Source organism: Pseudophryne corroboree, chromosome 6 (genome assembly GCF_028390025.1).
Source record: "Pseudophryne corroboree isolate aPseCor3 chromosome 6, aPseCor3.hap2, whole genome shotgun sequence".
NCBI classification, from domain to species: Eukaryota; Metazoa; Chordata; class Amphibia; order Anura; family Myobatrachidae; genus Pseudophryne; species Pseudophryne corroboree.
In genome coordinates this window covers 844,327,236-844,347,565 of record NC_086449.1, presented here as the reverse complement: position 1 = coordinate 844,347,565, position 20,330 = coordinate 844,327,236, and positions in this window count along the sequence as shown.

Genomic DNA, 20,330 nt, shown 5'->3' with positions numbered 1-20,330 from the left:
GATATCTGATGTACAAGTGTCACACCCCAATCCAGGAAAACGCCCAGATTCCGCAAATGTTCAGTGTTTTGGAATTCTGAACCCCAGGCCCGGCGCTACCCGCTCAGCAAAGGGATACAGTGCAGGTAGGCACCAGGATGCAGAGGCGCTCTAATGTGTAAAAAGGGACGCTGACTGCAGTAATGTGTAAAAGGTGGTTGTTGTCCGTCGTAAGGTGTAAAAGGGGCTCTACCTGGTGTAGTGGTGCTACTGTGCGGCGTAATTTGAATAATGGAGACTACTGTGCACCGTTATATGAATTGGTATTATTTTGTGGCCACACCCCTTCCCCATGAAGCCATGCCCCTAAATTTTTTGCGCGCGCCTACGCCGCGCACTGCCCCTGTTTTCCATGCAGGGGTGGGGCTCCGATGCCGCTTCTTGCACACAGCGCTAAGATGTCCAGTTACAGCGCTGTTGCTAGGTATCCATTTCTCTGGCCTGAGCAGGTCTCCCTCACCAGATTTTCTCTAGGGGTGAGGGGGTGAACTTGGACGGTATGAGGGGGGTTCAAAGAATTTTGTTGCACCTGGGCCCACCGCTCGATAGTTCCGCCACTGGCATAACTACTGGGGGCCCTGTGTATAAGCAGCACAACTACTGGGGGTACTGTGTATAAGCAGCACAACTACTGGGGGCATTGTGTGTAAGCAGCACAACTACTGGGGGCACTGTGTGTAAGCAGCACAACTACTGGGGGCAAGGTATATAAGCAGCACAACTACTGGGGGCACTGTGTATAATCAGCTTTACTACTGGGGGCACTGTGTATAAGCAGCACAACTACTGGGGGCAAGGTATATAAGCAGCACAACTACTGGGGGCAAGGTATATAAGCAGCACAACTACTGGGGGCACTGTGTATAAGCAGCGTTACTACTGGGGGCAAGGTATATAAGCAGCACAACTACTGGGGGCACTGTGTATAAGCAGCACAACTACTGGGGACACTGTGTATAAGCAGCACAACTACTGGGGGCACTGTGCATAAGCAGCACAACTACTGGGGGCACTGTGTATAAGCAGCACAACTACTGGGGGCACTGTGTATAAGCAGCACAACTACTGGGGGCACTGTGTATAAGCAGCACAACTACTGGGGGCACTGTGTATAAGCAGCACAACTACTGGGGGCATTGTGTATAAGCAGCACAACTACTGCGGGGACTGTGTATAAGCAGCACAACTACTGGGGGCACTGTGTATAAGCAGCACAACTACTGGGGGCACTGTGTATAAGCAGCACACCTACTGGGGGCACTGTGTATAAGCAGCACAACTACTGGGGGCACTGTGTATAAGCAGCACAACTACTGGGGGCACTGTGTATAAGCAGCACAACTACTGGGGGCACTGTGTATAAGCAGCACAACTATTGGGGGCACTGTGTATAAGCAGCACAACTACTGGGGGCACTGTATATAAGCAGCACAACTACTGGGGGCACTGTGTATAAGCAGCACAACTACCGGGGGCACTGTGTATAAGCAGCACAACTACCGGGGCCACTGTGTATAAGCAGCACAACTACTGGGGGCATTGTGTATAAGCAGCACAACTATTGGGGGCGTTGTGTATAAGCAGCACAACTACTGGGGGCACTGTGTATAAGCAGCACAACTACTGGGGGCATTGTGTATAAGCAGCACAACTACTGGGGGCACTGTGTATAAGCAGCGTTACTACTGGGAGCACTATGCGTGTTATCTGCGCTATTACTGGGGGCACTATGCGTGTAATCTGCGCTTCTACTGGGGGCACTGTGTATAAGCAGCACAACTACTGGGGGCACTGTTTATAAGCAGCACAACTACTGGGGCACTGTGTATAAGCAGCACAACTACTGGGGGCAATGCGTAGAAGCAGCACAACTACTGGGGGCACTGTGTATAAGCAGCACAACTACTGGGGGCACTGTGTATAAGCAGCACAACTACTGGGGGCACTGTGTATAAGCAGCACAACTACTGGGGGCACTGTGTATAAGCAGCACAACTACTGAGGGCACTGTGTATAAGCAGCACAACTACTGAGGGCACTGTGTATAAGCAGCACAACTACTGGGGGCACTGTGTATAAGCAACACAACTACTAAGGGCACTGTGTATAAGCAGCACAACTACTGGGGGCACTGTGTATAAGCAGCACAACTACTGGGGGCACTGTGTATAAGCAGCACAACTACTGAGGGCACTGTGTATAAGCAGCACAACTACTGGGGGCACTGTGTATAAGCAGCACAACTACTGGGGGCACTGTGTATAAGCAGCACAACTACTGGGGGCACTGTGTATAAGCAGCACAACTACTGGGGGCACTGTGTATAAGCAGCACAACTACTGGGGCATTGTGTATAAGCAGTACAACTACTGGGGGCACTGTGTATAAGCAGCACAACTACTGGGGGCATTGTGTATAAGCAGCACAACTACTGGAGGCATTGTGTATAAGCAGCACAACTACTGGGGGCACTGTGTATAAGCAGCACAACTACTGGGGGCATTGTGTATAAGCAGCACAACTACTTGGGGCACTGTTTATAAGCAGCATTACTACTGGGAGCACTATGCGTGTTATCTGCGCTATTACTGGGGGCACTATGCGTGTAATCTGCGCTTCTACTGGGGGCACTGTGTATAAGCAGCACAACTACTGGGGGCACTGTTTATAAGCAGCACAACTACTGGGGCACTGTGTATAAGCAGCACAACTACTGGGGGCACTGTGTATAAGCAGCACAACTACTGGGGGCACTGTGTATAAGCAGCACAACTACTGGGGGCATTGTGTATAAGCAGCACAACTACTGGGGGCACTGTGTATAAGCAGCACAACTACTGGGGGCACTGTGTATAAGCAGCACAACTACTGGGGGCACTGTGTATAATCAGCACAACTACTGGGGGCACTGTGTATAAGCAGCACAACTACTGGGGGCACTGTGTATAATCAGCACAACTACTGGGGGCATTGTGTATAAGCAGCACAATTACTGGGGACACTGTGTATAAGCAGCACAACTACTGGGGGCACTGTGCATAAGCAGCACAACTACTGGGGGCACTGTGTATAAGCAGCACAACTACTGGGGGCACTGTGTATAAGCAGCACAACTACTGGGGGCACTGTGTATAAGCAGCACAACCACTGGGGGCATTGTGTATAAGCAGCACAACTACTGGGGGCACTGTGTATAAGCAGTACAACTACTGGAGGCACTGTGTATAAGCAGCACAACTACTGGGGGCACTGTGTATAAGCAGCACAACTACTGGGGGCACTGTGTATAAGCAGCACAACTACTAGGGGCACTGTGTATAAGCAGCACAACTACTGGGGGCACTGTGTATAAGCAGCACAACTACTGGGGGTACTGTGTATAAGCAGCACAACTACTGGGGGCACTGTGTATAAGCAGCACAAATACTGGGGGCACTGTGTATAAGCAGCACAAATACTGGGGGCACTGTGTATAAGCAGCACAACTACTGGGGGCACTGTGTATAAGCAACACAACTACTGGGGGCATTGTGTATAAGCAGCACAACTACTGGGGGCATTGTGTATAAGCAGCACAACTACTGGGGGCACTGTTTATAAGCAGCATTACTACTGGGAGCACTATGCGTGTTATCTGCGCTATTACTGGGGGCACTATGCGTGTAATCTGCGCTTCTACTGGGGGCACTGTGTATAAGCAGCACAACTACTGGGGGCACTGTTTATAAGCAGCACAACTACTGGGGCACTGTGTATAAGCAGCACAACTACTGGGGGCACTGTGTATAAGCAGCACAACTACTGGGGGCATTGTATATAAGCAGCACAACTACTGGGGGCACTGTGTATAAGCAGCACAACTACTGGGGGCACTGTGTATAAGCAGCACAACTACTGGGGGCACTGTGTATAATCAGCACAACTACTGGGGGCACTGTGTATAAGCAGCACAACTACTGGGGGCACTGTGTATAATCAGCACAACTACTGGGGGCATTGTGTATAAGCAGCACAATTACTGGGGACACTGTGCATAAGCAGCACAACTACTGGGGGCACTGTGCATAAGCAGCACAACTACTGGGGGCATTGTGTATAAGCAACACAACTACTGGGGCAATGTGTATAAGCAGCACAACTACTGGGGGCACTGTTTATAAGCAGCACAACTACTGGGGGCACTGTGTATAAGCAGCACAACTACGGGGGGCACTGTGTATAAGCAGCACAACTACTGGGGGCATTGTGTATAAGCAGCACAACTACTGGGGGCACTGTGTATAAGCAGCACAACTAGTGGGGGCACTGTGTATAAGCAGCACAACTACTGGGGGCACTGTGTATAATCAGCACAACTACTGGGGGCACTGTGTATAATCAGCACAACTACTGGGGGCATTGTGTATAAGCAGCACAATTACTGGGGACACTGTGTATAAGCAGCACAACTACTGGGGGCACTGTGCATAAGCAGCACAACTACTGGGGGCACTGTGTATAAGCAGCACAACTACTGGGGGCACTGTGTATAAGCAGCACAACTACTGGGGGCACTGTGTATAAGCAGCACAACTACTGGGGGCACTGTGTATAAGCAGCACAACTACTGGGGGCACTGTGTATAAGCAGCACAACTACTGGGGGCACTGTGTATAAGCAGCACAACTACTGAGGGCACTGTGTATAAGCAGCACAACTACTGGGGGCACTGTGTATAAGCAACACAACTACTAAGGGCACTGTGTATAAGCAGCACAACTACTGGGGGCACTGTGTATAAGCAGCACAACTACTGGGGGCACTGTGTATAAGCAGCACAACTACTGAGGGCACTGTGTATAAGCAGCACAACTACTGGGGGCACTGTGTATAAGCAGCACAACTACTGGGGGCACTGTGTATAAGCAGCACAACTACTGGGGGCACTGTGTATAAGCAGCACAACTACTGGGGGCACTGTGTATAAGCAGCACAACTACTGGGGGCACTGTGTATAAGCAGCACAACTACTGGGGCATTGTGTATAAGCAGTACAACTACTGGGGGCACTGTGTATAAGCAGCACAACTACTGGGGGCATTGTGTATAAGCAGCACAACTACTGGAGGCATTGTGTATAAGCAGCACAACTACTGGGGGCACTGTGTATAAGCAGCACAACTACTGGGGGCATTGTGTATAAGCAGCACAACTACTTGGGGCACTGTTTATAAGCAGCATTACTACTGGGAGCACTATGCGTGTTATCTGCGCTATTACTGGGGGCACTATGCGTGTAATCTGCGCTTCTACTGGGGGCACTGTGTATAAGCAGCACAACTACTGGGGGCACTGTTTATAAGCAGCACAACTACTGGGGCACTGTGTATAAGCAGCACAACTACTGGGGGCACTGTGTATAAGCAGCACAACTACTGGGGGCCCTGTGTATAAGCAGCACAACTACTGGGGGCATTGTGTATAAGCAGCACAACTACTGGGGGCACTGTGTATAAGCAGCACAACTACTGGGGGCACTGTGTATAAGCAGCACAACTACTGGGGGCACTGTGTATAATCAGCACAACTACTGGGGGCACTGTGTATAAGCAGCACAACTACTGGGGGCACTGTGTATAATCAGCACAACTACTGGGGGCATTGTGTATAAGCAGCACAATTACTGGGGACACTGTGTATAAGCAGCACAACTACTGGGGGCACTGTGCATAAGCAGCACAACTACTGGGGGCACTGTGTATAAGCAGCACAACTACTGGGGGCACTGTGTATAAGCAGCACAACTACTGGGGGCACTGTGTATAAGCAGCACAACTACTGGGGGCACTGTGTATAAGCAGCACAACCACTGGGGGCATTGTGTATAAGCAGCACAACTACTGGGGGCACTGTGTATAAGCAGTACAACTACTGGAGGCACTGTGTATAAGCAGCACAACTACTGGGGGCACTGTGTATAAGCAGCACAACTACTGGGGGCACTGTGTATAAGCAGCACAACTACTAGGGGCACTGTGTATAAGCAGCACAACTACTGGGGGCACTGTGTATAAGCAGCACAACTACTGGGGGTACTGTGTATAAGCAGCACAACTACTGGGGGCACTGTGTATAAGCAGCACAAATACTGGGGGCACTGTGTATAAGCAGCACAAATACTGGGGGCACTGTGTATAAGCAGCACAACTACTGGGGGCACTGTGTATAAGCAACACAACTACTGGGGGCATTGTGTATAAGCAGCACAACTACTGGGGGCATTGTGTATAAGCAGCACAACTACTGGGGGCACTGTTTATAAGCAGCATTACTACTGGGAGCACTATGCGTGTTATCTGCGCTATTACTGGGGGCACTATGCGTGTAATCTGCGCTTCTACTGGGGGCACTGTGTATAAGCAGCACAACTACTGGGGGCACTGTTTATAAGCAGCACAACTACTGGGGCACTGTGTATAAGCAGCACAACTACTGGGGGCACTGTGTATAAGCAGCACAACTACTGGGGGCATTGTATATAAGCAGCACAACTACTGGGGGCACTGTGTATAAGCAGCACAACTACTGGGGGCACTGTGTATAAGCAGCACAACTACTGGGGGCACTGTGTATAATCAGCACAACTACTGGGGGCACTGTGTATAAGCAGCACAACTACTGGGGGCACTGTGTATAATCAGCACAACTACTGGGGGCATTGTGTATAAGCAGCACAATTACTGGGGACACTGTGTATAAGCAGCACAACTACTGGGGGCACTGTGCATAAGCAGCACAACTACTGGGGGCATTGTGTATAAGCAACACAACTACTGGGGCAATGTGTATAAGCAGCACAACTACTGGGGGCACTGTTTATAAGCAGCACAACTACTGGGGCACTGTGTATAAGCAGCACAACTACTGGGGGCACTGTGTATAAGCAGCACAACTACTGGGGGCACTGTGTATAAGCAGCACAACTACTGGGGGCATTGTGTATAAGCAGCACAACTACTGGGGGCACTGTGTATAAGCAGCACAACTACTGGGGGCACTGTGTATAAGCAGCACAACTACTGGGGGCACTGTGTATAATCAGCACAACTACTGGGGGCACTGTGTATAATCAGCACAACTACTGGGGGCATTGTGTATAAGCAGCACAATTACTGGGGGCACTGTGTATAAGCAGCACAACTACTGGGGGCACTGTGCATAAGCAGCACAACTACTGGGGGCACTGTGTATAAGCAGCACAACTACTGGGGGCACTGCGTATAAGCAGCACAACTACTGGGGGCACTGTGTATAAGCAGCACAACTACTGGGGGCATTGTGTATAAGCAGCACAACTACTGGGGGCACTGTGTATAAGCAGTACAACTACTGGAGGCACTGTGTATAAGCAGCACAACTACTGGGGGCACTGTGTATAAGCAGCACAACTACTGGGGGCACTGTGTATAAGCAGCACAACTACTAGGGGCACTGTGTATAAGCAGCACAACTACTGGGGGCACTGTGTATAAGCAGCACAACTACTGGGGGCATTGTGTATAAGCAGCACAACTACTGGGGGTACTGTGTATAAGCAGCACAACTACTGGGGGCACTGTGTATAAGCAGCACAACTACTGGGGGCACTGTGTATAAGCAGCACAACTACTTGGGGCACTGTGTATAAGCAACACAACTACTGGGGGCATTGTGTATAAGCAGCACAACTACTGGGGGCATTGTGTATAAGCAGCACAACTACTGGGGGCACTGTTTATAAGCAGCATTACTACTGGGAGCACTATGCGTGTTATCTGCGCTATTACTGGGGGCACTATGCGTGTAATCTGCGCTTCTACTGGGGGCACTGTGTATAAGCAGCACAACTACTGGGGGCACTGTTTATAAGCAGCACAACTACTGGGGCACTGTGTATAAGCAGCACAACTACTGGGGGCACTGTGTATAAGCAGCACAACTACTGGGGGCATTGTATATAAGCAGCACAACTACTGGGGGCACTGTGTATAAGCAGCACAACTACTGGGGGCACTGTGTATAAGCAGCACAACTACTGGGGGCGCTGTGTATAATCAGCACAACTACTGGGGGCACTGTGTATAAGCAGCACAACTACTGGGGGCACTGTGTATAAGCAGCACAACTACTGGGGCCATTGTGTATAAGCAGCACAATTACTGGGGACACTGTGTATAAGCAGCACAACTACTGGGGGCACTGTGCATAAGCAGCACAACTACTGGGGGCACTGTGTATAAGCAGCACAACTACTGGGGGCACTGTGTATAAGCAGCACAACTACTGGGGGCACTGTGTATAAGCAGCACAACTACTGGGGGCACTGTGTATAAGCAGCACAACTACTGGGGGCATTGTGTATAAGCAGCACAACTACTGGGGGCATTGTGTATAAGCAGCACAACTACTGGAGGCATTGTGTATAAGCAGCACAACTACTGGGGGCACTGTGTATAAGCAGCACAACTACTGGGGGCACTGTGTATAAGCAGCACAACTACTGGGGGCACTGTGTATAAGCAGCACAACTACTGGGGGCATTGTGTATAAGCAGCACAACTACTGGGGGCATTGTGTATAAGCAGCACAACTACTGGAGGCATTGTGTATAAGCAGCACAACTACTGGGGGCACTGTGTATAAGCAGCACAACTACTGGGGGCACTGTGTATAAGCAGCACAACTACTGGGGGCACTGTGTATAAGCAGCACAACTACTAGGGGCACTGTGTATAAGCAGCACAACTACTGGGGGCATTGTGTATAAGCAGCACAACTACTGGGGGCATTGTGTATAAGCAGCACAACTACTGGGGGCATTGTGTATAAGCAGCACAACTACTGGGGGCACTGTGTATAAGCAGCACAACTACTGGGGGCACTGTGTATAAGCAGCACAACTACTAGGGGCACTGTGTATAAGCAGCACAACTACTGGGGGCATTGTGTATAAGCAGCACAACTACTGGGAGCACTGTGTATAAGCAGCACAACTACTGGGAGCATTTTATATAAGCAGCACAACTACTGGGGGCACTGTGTATAAGCAGCACAACTACTAGGGGCACTGTGTATAAGCAGCACAACTACTGGGGGCATTGTGTATAAGCAGCACAACTACTGGGAGCACTGTGTATAAGCAGCACAACTACTGGGAGCATTTTATATAAGCAGCACAACTACTGGGGGCACTGTGTATAAGCAGCACAACTACTAGGGGCACTGTGTATAAGCAGCACAACTACTGGGGGCACTGTGTATAAGCAGCACAACTACTGGGGGCACTGTGTATAAGCAGCACAACTACTAGGGGCATTGTGTATAAGCAGCACAACTACTGGGGGCACTGTGTATAAGCAGCACAACTACTAGGGGCACTGTGTATAAGCAGCACAACTACTGGGGGCATTGTGTATAAGCAGCACAACTACTGGGAGCACTGTGTATAAGCAGCACAACTACTGGGAGCATTTTATATAAGCAGCACAACTACTGGGGGCACTGTGTATAAGCAGCACAACTACTAGGGGCACTGTGTATAAGCAGCACAACTACTGGGGGCATTGTGTATAAGCAGCACAACTACTGGGAGCACTGTGTATAAGCAGCACAACTACTGGGAGCATTTTATATAAGCAGCACAACTACTGGGGGCACTGTGTATAAGCAGCACAACTACTAGGGGCACTGTGTATAAGCAGCACAACTACTGGGGGCACTGTGTATAAGCAGCACAACTACTGGGGGCACTGTGTATAAGCAGCACAACTACTAGGGGCATTGTGTATAAGCAGCACAACTACTGGGGGCATTGTGTATAAGCAGCACAACTACTGGGGCACTGTGTATAAGCAGCACAACTACTGGGGGCACTGTGTATAAGCAGCACAACTACTGGGGGCATTGTGTATAAGCAGCACAACTACTGGGGGCACTGTGTATAAGCAGCACAACTACTGGGGGCACTGTGTATAAGCAGCACAACTACTGGGGGCACTGTGTATAAGCAGCACAACTACTGGGGGCACTGTGTATAAGCAGCACAACTACTGGGGGCACTGTGTATAAGCAGCACAACTACTGGGGGCAATGTGTATAAGCAGCACAACTACTGGGGGCACTGTGTATAAGCAGCACAACTACTGGGGGCACTGTGTATAAGCAGCACAACTACTGGGGGCATTGTGTATAAGCAGCACAACTACTGGGGGCATTGTGTATAAGCAGCACAACTACTGGGGCACTGTGTATAAGCAGCACAACTACTGGGGCACTGTGTATAAGCAGCACAACTACTAGGGGCACTGTGTATAAGCAGCACAACTACTGGGGGCATTGTGTATAAGCAGCACAACTACTGGGGGCACTGTGTATAAGCAGCACAACTACTGGGGCACTGTGTATAAGCAGCATTACTACTGGGAGCACTATGCGTGTTATCTGCGCTATTACTGGGGGCACTATGCGTGTAATCTGCGCAACTGCACGCAGTGTAATGTGAATAAGATTGTGCTACTGTGTGGAGTAATTTGAAATGGGGGTACTATTGTGTGGCCACGCCACATCCTTGTGAGACCACACACCCTTCTTCTTTGTGTGCCGTCCCTCTGTAAAGTATGGGAGGGCGCAAATTTATAGTTTGCATGGGGGCGCCGAACACATTAGCACCGGCCCTGCTGAACACTCAATTGTAAGTCTTGTTGCAGGCTCTGCCAGGAAGGTTAATATCAGCATTTATATTGGGGTGGTCACATAACAGGTGTGGCTAGCGGAACAGGTGATAGTTATAATGGCGTGGTCACATGACAGGTGTGGCTAGTGGAAAAGGTGATAGTTATACTGGCACGGTCACATGACAGGTGTCGTCAGGGGAACAAGTGATACTGGTATGGTCACATGACAGGTGTGACTAGCGGAACAGGTGATAGTTATACAGGGGCAGTCACATGACAGGTGTGACTAGCGGAACAGGTGATAGTTATACAGGGGCAGTCACATGACAGGTGTCATCAGGGGAACAGGTGATAGTTATACTGGGGCAGTCACATGACAGGTGCCGTCAGGGGAACAGGAGATAGTGGTATTGGGACATTCACATGACAGGTGTCATCAGGGGAACAGGTGATAGTTATACAGGGGCAGTCACATGACAGGTGTCGTCAGGAGAACAGGAGATAGTGGTATTGGGACATTCACATGACAGGTGTCATCAGGGGAACAGGAGATAGTGGTATTGGGACATTCACATGACAGGTGTCATCAGGGGAACAGGTGATAGTTATACAGGGGCAGTCACATGACAGGTGTCGTCAGGAGAACAGGTGATAGTTATACTGGGGCAGTCACATGACAGGTGTCGTCAGAGGAACATGAAATAGTTATACTGAGGCAGTCACATGACAGGTGCCATCAGGGGAACAGGTGATAGTTATACTGGGGCAGTCACATGACAGGTGTCGTCAGAGGAACATGAAATAGTTATACTGAGACAGTCACATGACAGGTGTTGTCAGGGGAACATGTGATAGTTATACTGGGGCAGTCACATGACAGGTGTCGTCAGAGGAACATGTGATAGTAATACTGAGGCAGTCACATGACAGGTGTCAGGGGAACATGTGATAGTTATACTGGGGCAGTCACATGACAGGTGTCGTCAGGGAAACAGGTGATAGTTATACTGAGGCAGTCACATGACAGGTGTCGTCAGGGGAACAGGTGATAGTTATACTGAGGTAGTCACATGACAGGTGTCGTCAGGGGAACAGGTGATAGCTGTATTGGGACAGTCACATGACAGGTGTCGTCAGGGGAACAGGTGATAGTTATACTGGGACAGTCACATGACAGGTGCCATCAGGGGAACAGGAGATAGTTATACTGAGGCAGTCACATGACAGGTGTCGTCAGAGGAACATGAAATAGTTATACTGAGACAGTCACATGACAGGTGTTGTCAGGGGAACATGTGATAGTTATACTGGGGCAGTCACATGACAGGTGTCGTCAGAGGAACATGAAATAGTTATACTGAGGCAGTCACATGACAGGTGTTGTCAGGGGAACATGTGATAGTTATACTGGGGCAGTCATATGACAGGTGTCGTCAGGGGAACATGTGATAGTTATACTGAGGCAGTCACATGACAGGTGCCATCAGGGGAACAGGTGATAGTTATACTGAGGCAGTCACATGACAGGTGCCATCAGGGGAACAGGTGATAGTTATACTGGGGCAGTCACATGACAGGTGTCGTCAGGGGAACAGGTGATAGTTATACTGAGGTAGTCACATGACAGGTGTCGTCAGGGGAACAGGAGATAGTTATACTGAGGCAGTCACATGACAGGTGTCGTCAGAGGAACATGAAATAGTTATACTGAGACAGTCACATGACAGGTGTTGTCAGGGGAACATGTGATAGTTATACTGAGGCAGTTACATGACAGGTGTCGTCAGGGGAACAGGTGATAGTTATACTGAGGTAGTCACATGACAGGTGTCGTCAGGGGAACAGGTGATAGCTGTATTGGGACAGTCACATGACAGGTGTCGTCAGGGGAACAGGTGATAGTTATACTGGGACAGTCACATGACAGGTGCCGTCAGGGGAACAGGAGATAGTTATACTGAGGCAGTCACATGACAGGTGTTGTCAGGGGAACATGAAATAGTTATACTGGGACAGTCACATGACAGGTGTCGTCAGGGGAACAGGAGATAGTTATACTGGGGCAGTCACGTGACAGGTGCCATCAGGGGAACATGTGATAGTTATACTGAGGCAGTCACATGACAGGTGCCATCAGGGGAACAGGTGATAGTTATACTGGGGCAGTCACATGACAGGTGTCGTCAGAGGAACATGAAATAGTTATACTGAGACAGTCACATGACAGGTGTTGTCAGCGGTACATGTGATAGTTATACTGGGGCAGTCACATGACAGGTGTCGTCAGAGGAACATGTGATAGTAATACTGAGGCAGTCACATGACAGGTGTTGTCAGGGGAACATGTGATAGTTATACTGGGGCAGTCACATGACAGGTGTCGTCAGAGGAACATGAAATAGTTATACTGGGGCAGTCACATGACAGGTGTCATTAGGGGAACAGGTGATAGTTATACTGAGGTAGTCACATGACAGGTGCCGTCAGAGCAACATGAAATAGTTATACTGGGACAGTCACATGACAGGTGTCGTCAGGGGAACAGGTGATAGTTATACTGAGGTAGTCACATGACAGGTGTCGTCAGGGGAACAGGTGATAGTTATACTGGGACAGTCACATGACAGGTGTTGTCAGGGGAACATGTGATAGTTATACTGAGGCAGTCACATGACAGGTGTCGTCAGGAGAACAGGTGATAGTTATACTGAGGCAGTCACATGACAGGTGCCATCAGGGGAACAGGAGATAGTTATACTGAGGCAGTCACATGACAGGTGTCGTCAGGAGAACAGGTGATAGTTATACTGGGACAGTCACATGACAGGTGTCATTAGGGGAACAGGTGATAGTTATACTGAGGCAGTCACATGACAGGTGTTGTCAGGGGAACAGGTGATAGTTATACTGAGGCAGTCACATGACAGGTGTCGGGGAACAGGTGATACTTGTATTGGGACAGTCACATGACAGGTGTCGTCAGGGGAACAGGTGATAGTTATACTGGGACAGTCACATGACAGGTGCCGTCAGGGGAACAGGTGATAGTTATACTGAGGCAGTCACATGACAGGTGTCGTTAGGGAACAGGAGATAGTTATACTGAGGCAGTCACATGACAGGTGCCGTCAGAGGAACAGGTGATAGTTGTATTGGGACAGTCACATGACAGGTGTCGTCAGAGGAACAGGTGATAGTTGTATTGGGACAGTCACATGACAGGTGTCGTTAGGGGAACAGGTGATAGTTATACTGAGGCAGTCACATGACAGGTGTCGTTAGGGGAACAGGAGATAGTTATACTGAGGCAGTCACATGACAGGTCGTCAGGGGAACAGGTGATAGTTGTATTGGGACAGTCACATGACAGGTGTCGTCAGAGGAACAGGTGACAGTTGTATTGTTACGGTCACATGGCAGGTGCCGTCAGGGGAACAGGTGATAGTTATACTGGGACAGTCACATGACAGGTGTCGTCAGGGGAACAGGTGATAGTTATACTGGGACAGTCACATGACAGGTGTCGTTAGGGGAACAGGTGATATTTATACTGAGGCAGTCACATGACAGGTGTCGTTAGGGGAACAGGAGATAGTTATACTGAGGCAGTCACATGACAGGTCGTCAGGGGAACAGGTGATAGTTGTATTGGGACAGTCACATGACAGGTGTCGTCAGAGGAACAGGTGATAGTTGTATTGTTACGGTCACATGGCAGGTGCCGTCAGGGGAACAGGTGATAGTTATACTGGGACAGTCACATGACAGGTGTTGTCAGGGGAACATGTGATAGTTATACTGGGGCAGTCACATGACAGGTGTCGTCAGAGGAACATGAAATAGTTATACTGGGGCAGTCACATGACAGGTGTCATTAGGGGAACAGGTGATAGTTATACTGAGGTAGTCACATGACAGGTGCCGTCAGAGCAACATGAAATAGTTATACTGGGACAGTCACATGACAGGTGTCGTCAGGGGAACAGGTGATAGTTATACTGAGGTAGTCACATGACAGGTGTCGTCAGGGGAACAGGTGATAGTTATACTGGGACAGTCACATGACAGGTGTTGTCAGGGGAACATGTGATAGTTATACTGAGGCAGTCACATGACAGGTGTCGTCAGGAGAACAGGTGATAGTTATACTGAGGCAGTCACATGACAGGTGCCATCAGGGGAACAGGAGATAGTTATACTGAGGCAGTCACATGACAGGTGTCGTCAGGAGAACAGGTGATAGTTATACTGGGACAGTCACATGACAGGTGTCATTAGGGGAACAGGTGATAGTTATACTGAGGCAGTCACATGACAGGTGTTGTCAGGGGAACAGGTGATAGTTATACTGAGGCAGTCACATGACAGGTGTCGGGGAACAGGTGATACTTGTATTGGGACAGTCACATGACAGGTGTCGTCAGGGGAACAGGTGATAGTTATACTGGGACAGTCACATGACAGGTGCCGTCAGGGGAACAGGTGATAGTTATACTGAGGCAGTCACATGACAGGTGTCGTTAGGGAACAGGAGATAGTTATACTGAGGCAGTCACATGACAGGTGCCGTCAGAGGAACAGGTGATAGTTGTATTGGGACAGTCACATGACAGGTGTCGTCAGAGGAACAGGTGATAGTTGTATTGGGACAGTCACATGACAGGTGTCGTTAGGGGAACAGGTGATAGTTATACTGAGGCAGTCACATGACAGGTGTCGTTAGGGGAACAGGAGATAGTTATACTGAGGCAGTCACATGACAGGTCGTCAGGGGAACAGGTGATAGTTGTATTGGGACAGTCACATGACAGGTGTCGTCAGAGGAACAGGTGACAGTTGTATTGTTACGGTCACATGGCAGGTGCCGTCAGGGGAACAGGTGATAGTTATACTGGGACAGTCACATGACAGGTGTCGTCAGGGGAACAGGTGATAGTTATACTGGGACAGTCACATGACAGGTGTCGTTAGGGGAACAGGTGATATTTATACTGAGGCAGTCACATGACAGGTGTCGTTAGGGGAACAGGAGATAGTTATACTGAGGCAGTCACATGACAGGTCGTCAGGGGAACAGGTGATAGTTGTATTGGGACAGTCACATGACAGGTGTCGTCAGAGGAACAGGTGATAGTTGTATTGTTACGGTCACATGGCAGGTGCCGTCAGGGGAACAGGTGATAGTTATACTGGGACAGTCACATGACAGGTGTTGTCAGGGGAACATGTGATAGTTATACTGGGGCAGTCACATGACAGGTGTCGTCAGAGGAACATGAAATAGTTATACTGGGGCAGTCACATGACAGGTGTCATTAGGGGAACAGGTGATAGTTATACTGAGGTAGTCACATGACAGGTGCCGTCAGAGCAACATGAAATAGTTATACTGGGACAGTCACATGACAGGTGTCGTCAGGGGAACAGGTGATAGTTATACTGAGGTAGTCACATGACAGGTGTCGTCAGGGGAACAGGTGATAGTTATACTGGGACAGTCACATGACAGGTGTTGTCAGGGGAACATGTGATAGTTATACTGAGGCAGTCACATGACAGGTGTCGTCAGGAGAACAGGTGATAGTTATACTGAGGCAGTCACATGACAGGTGCCATCAGGGGAACAGGAGATAGTTATACTGAGGCAGTCACATGACAGGTGTCGTCAGGAGAACAGGTGATAGTTATACTGGGACAGTCACATGACAGGTGTCATTAGGGGAACAGGTGATAGTTATACTGAGGCAGTCACATGACAGGTGTTGTCAGGGGAACAGGTGATAGTTATACTGAGGCAGTCACATGACAGGTGTCGGGGAACAGGTGATACTTGTATTGGGACAGTCACATGACAGGTGTCGTCAGGGGAACAGGTGATAGTTATACTGGGACAGTCACATGACAGGTGCCGTCAGGGGAACAGGTGATAGTTATACTGAGGCAGTCACATGACAGGTGTCGTTAGGGAACAGGAGATAGTTATACTGAGGCAGTCACATGACAGGTGCCGTCAGAGGAACAGGTGATAGTTGTATTGGGACAGTCACATGACAGGTGTCGTCAGAGGAACAGGTGATAGTTGTATTGGGACAGTCACATGACAGGTGTCGTTAGGGGAACAGGTGATAGTTATACTGAGGCAGTCACATGACAGGTGTCGTTAGGGGAACAGGAGATAGTTATACTGAGGCAGTCACATGACAGGTCGTCAGGGGAACAGGTGATAGTTGTATTGGGACAGTCACATGACAGGTGTCGTCAGAGGAACAGGTGACAGTTGTATTGTTACGGTCACATGGCAGGTGCCGTCAGGGGAACAGGTGATAGTTATACTGGGACAGTCACATGACAGGTGTCGTCAGGGGAACAGGTGATAGTTATACTGGGACAGTCACATGACAGGTGTCGTTAGGGGAACAGGTGATATTTATACTGAGGCAGTCACATGACAGGTGTCGTTAGGGGAACAGGAGATAGTTATACTGAGGCAGTCACATGACAGGTCGTCAGGGGAACAGGTGATAGTTGTATTGGGACAGTCACATGACAGGTGTCGTCAGAGGAACAGGTGATAGTTGTATTGTTACGGTCACATGGCAGGTGCCGTCAGGGGAACAGGTGATAGTTATACTGGGACAGTCACATGACAGGTGTCGTCAGGGGAACAGGTGATAGTTATACTGGGACAGTCACATGACAGGTGTCGTTAGGGGAACAGGTGATAGTTATACTGAGGCAGTCACATGACAGGTGTTGTCAGGGGAACATGTGATAGTTATACTGAGGTAGTCACATGACAGGTGTCGTCAGGGAAACAGGTGATAGTTGTAGTGGGACAGTCACATGACAGGTGTCGTTAGGGGAACAGGTGATAGTTATACTGAGGCAGTCACATGACAGGTGTCGTCAGGGGAACAGGTGATAGTTATACTGAGGCAGTCACATGACAGGTGTCGTCAGGGGAACAGGTGATAGTTATACTGAGGCAGTCACATGACAGTTGTCGTTAGGGGAACAGGAGATAGTTATACTGAGGCAGTCACATGACAGGTGTCGTTAGGGGAACAGGAGATAGTTATACTGAGGCAGTCACATGACAGGTGTTGTCAGGGGAACATGTGATAGTTATACTGAGGTAGTCACATGACAGGTGTCGTCAGGGAAACAGGTGATAGTTGTAGTGGGACAGTCACATGACAGGTGTCGTTAGGGGAACAGGTGATAGTTATACTGAGGCAGTCACATGACAGGTGTCGTTAGGGGAACAGGAGGTAGTTATACTGAGGCAGTCACATGACAGGTGTCGTTAGGGGAACAGGTGATAGTTGTATTGGGACAGTCACATGACAGGTGTCGTTAGGGGAACAGGAGATAGTTATACTGAGGCAGTCACATGACAGGTGTGGTCAGGGGAACAGGTGATAGTTATACTGAGGCAGTCACATGACAGGTGTCGTTAGGGGAACAGGCGATAGTTGTATTGGGACAGTCACATGACAGGTGTCGTTAGGGGAACAGGTGATAGTTATACTGAGGCAGTCACATGACAGGTGTCGTTAGGGGAACAGGAGGTAGTTATACTGAGGCAGTCACATGACAGGTGTCGTCAGGGGAACAGGTGATAGTTGTATTGAGACAGTCACATGACAGGTGTGGTCAGAGGAACATGAAATAGTTATACTGAGGCAGTCACATGACAGGTGTCGTCAGGGGAACAGGTGATAGTTGTATTGGGACAGTCACATGACAGGTGTCGTTAGGGGAACAGGAGATAGTTATACTGAGGCAGTCACATGACAGGTGTGGTCAGGGGAACAGGTGATAGTTATACTGAGGCAGTCACATGACAGGTGTCGTCAGGGGAACACATGAAAGTTATACTGAGGCAGTCACATGACAGGTGCCGTCAGGGGAACAGGTGATAGTTATACTGAGGCAGTCACATGACAGGTGTCGTTAGGGAACAGGAGATAGTTATACTGAGGCAGTCACATGACAGGTGCCGTCAGAGGAACAGGTGATAGTTGTATTGGGACAGTCACATGACAGGTGTCGTCAGAGGAACAGGTGATAGTTGTATTGGGACAGTCACATGACAGGTGTCGTTAGGGGAACAGGTGATAGTTATACTGAGGCAGTCACATGACAGGTGTCGTTAGGGGAAAAGGAGATAGTTATACTGAGGCAGTCACATGACAGGTCGTCAGGGGAACAGGTGATAGTTGTATTGGGACAGTCACATGACAGGTGTCGTCAGAGGAACAGGTGACAGTTGTATTGTTACGGTCACATGGCAGGTGCCGTCAGGGGAACAGGTGATAGTTATACTGGGACAGTCACATGACAGGTGTCGTCAGGGGAACAGGTGATAGTTATACTGGGACAGTCACATGACAGGTGTCGTTAGGGGAACAGGTGATAGTTATACTGAGGCAGTCACATGACAGGTGTCGTTAGGGGAACAGGAGATAGTTATACTGAGGCAGTCACATGACAGGTCGTCAGGGGAACAGGTGATAGTTGTATTGGGACAGTCACATGACAGGTGTCGTCAGAGGAACAGGTGATAGTTGTATTGTTACGGTCACATGGCAGGTGCCGTCAGGGGAACAGGTGATAGTTATACTGGAACAGTCACATGACAGGTGTCGTCAGGGGAACAGGTGATAGTTATACTGGGACAGTCACATGACAGGTGTCGTTAGGGGAACAGGTGATAGTTATACTGAGGCAGTCACATGACAGGTGTCGTTAGGGGAACAGGAGATAGTTATACTGAGGCAGTCACATGACAGGTGTCGTCAGAGGAACATGAAATAGTCATACTGAGGAAGTCACATGACAGGTGTCGTCAGGGGAACAGGCGATAGTTGTATTGGGACAGTCACATGACAGGTGTTGTTAGGGGAACAGGTGATAGTTATACTGAGGCAGTCACATGACAGGTGTCGTCAGGGAAACAGGTGATAGTTGTAGTGGGACAGTCACATGACAGGTGTCGTTAGGGGAACAGGTGATAGTTATACTGAGGCAGTCACATGACAGGTGTCGTTAGGGGAACAGGAGATAGTTATACTGAGGCAGTCACATGACAGGTGTCGTCAGAGGAACATGAAATAGTCATACTGAGGAAGTCACATGACAGGTGTCGTCAGGGGAACAGGCGATAGTTGTATTGGGACAGTCACATGACAGGTGTTGTTAGGGGAACAGGTGATAGTTATACTGAGGCAGTCACATGACAGGTGTCGTTAGGGGAACAGGTGATAGTTATACTGAGGCAGTCACATGACAGGTGTTGTCAGGGGAACATGTGATAGTTATACTGAGGTAGTCACATGACAGGTGTCGTCAGGGAAACAGGTGATAGTTGTAGTGGGACAGTCACATGACAGGTGTCGTTAGGGGAACAGGTGATAGTTATACTGAGGCAGTCACATGACAGGTGTCGTCAGGGGAACAGGTGATAGTTATACTGAGGCAGTCACATGACAGGTGTCGTCAGGGGAACAGGTGATAGTTATACTGAGGCAGTCACATGACAGTTGTCGTTAGGGGAACAGGAGATAGTTATACTGAGGCAGTCACATGACAGGTGTC